Raw genomic sequence first — 1,174 nt, 5'->3', positions numbered from 1 at the left:
CTGAACCTGCGTTCAATATCAAGAGGTCTGCAAAGAAGCAAAATTGAGAAACTTACTGTTCTAGAGAAAGAGTCAGAGAGAAAACAAATACATAAATATGCCACTCTTAAGAGGCCGAGTTTTCTTCCCCCACCCCCCTCCCCTGGAGAGAGAGAGAGAGAGAGAGAGAGAGAGAGAGAGAGAGAGAGAGAGAGAGACTGATTTTCTTCCATTTTTTTTTTTTTTACTAACTTCCTTTTCAACTTGGGCTACTCTGTACTTCTTAACCAAAAGTTGTTTTCATTTAAACATTTATTTATTTATTTTTGTGGTAAGAACACTTAACATGAGATCTACTCTCAACAAATTTTTAAGTGTATTATACAGCACTGTTGACTATAGACACAGTGTTGTACACCTGATCTCTAGGACTTATTCATCTTGCTTAACTGAAACTTTATGCCCATTTATTAGCTGTGATTAGAATACCATCATCTTTCTACATTTACCTTAATTCTACCATGCTAGCTCCACGACCGTGTCTCCTCAAAGCACTTCTCTTTTCTTTTTCTTCCGCGGAAGGATCCCTCTGTGCTCAGTTGCCTCATGTCCTGTACAAGCTTTTTTCACACTCCCCCTAAGCCTTTACTGGATGTACTGATGTCTGTCTGTCTCCCCCATGTTAGATGGTAACCTTCTTTTCTTTTCTTTCTTTCTTTCTTTCTTTTTTAGCCAGGGGAGAGCGCGAACACAGTCCCCCACTACCACAAATTATGCAGTCGAGTTTCCCACAGTTGAGGAAATCGTAGGGGTCAGCACATCCGGAGTGCAATGGATAAGCCTCACCCTGGGAAAACCACCTTCGTGATCATGGTATCTCCTCTGCCAGGTAAGTATGATGGTGACCTTCTTAAGAGCTGGATTCTAGCTGAGTTTTATTTTGTGGGTGTGGGGAAAGGATTGTATCCCTGGCACCTAGCACTGTGCCAAACACATAATTTGGTGTTTAATAAATATTTATAGAATAGATAAGAAAAAGAGTACATTTTTATTTTATAAAATAAAATAGTAAATATGATATGAATAAATATAATAAAATAAATGCCAGTTGTATGTTTCCTTTAAGTTATCTTCTTCTTTTTATAATCCTCACCCAAGGATACATTTATTGAGGGGAGAGAGAGAGAGAGAGATC

The 1,174-nt window shown here is 38.6% G+C and overlaps 1 non-coding gene across 1 annotated transcript; it reads right to left on the bottom strand.

Moving 5' to 3' along the window:
- Positions 1–712: 712 nt before the first annotated feature.
- On the bottom strand, positions 713–876 carry LOC129085142 (U1 spliceosomal RNA). The gene has a single exon (XR_008530648.1). It is a non-coding gene; the product is annotated as a U1 spliceosomal RNA (small nuclear RNA).
- Between the last annotated feature and the right edge of the window lie 298 nt (positions 877–1,174).

This window comes from Pteronotus mesoamericanus, unplaced genomic scaffold (genome assembly GCF_021234165.1).
Source record: "Pteronotus mesoamericanus isolate MK-2021 breed Mesoamerican mustached bat unplaced genomic scaffold, CSHL_Meso_final scaffold_21, whole genome shotgun sequence".
Lineage (NCBI taxonomy): Eukaryota > Metazoa > Chordata > Mammalia > Chiroptera > Mormoopidae > Pteronotus > Pteronotus mesoamericanus.
The sequence above is the reverse complement of the archived record's forward strand: the minus strand, read 5'-3'. Positions and strand labels throughout refer to the sequence as shown.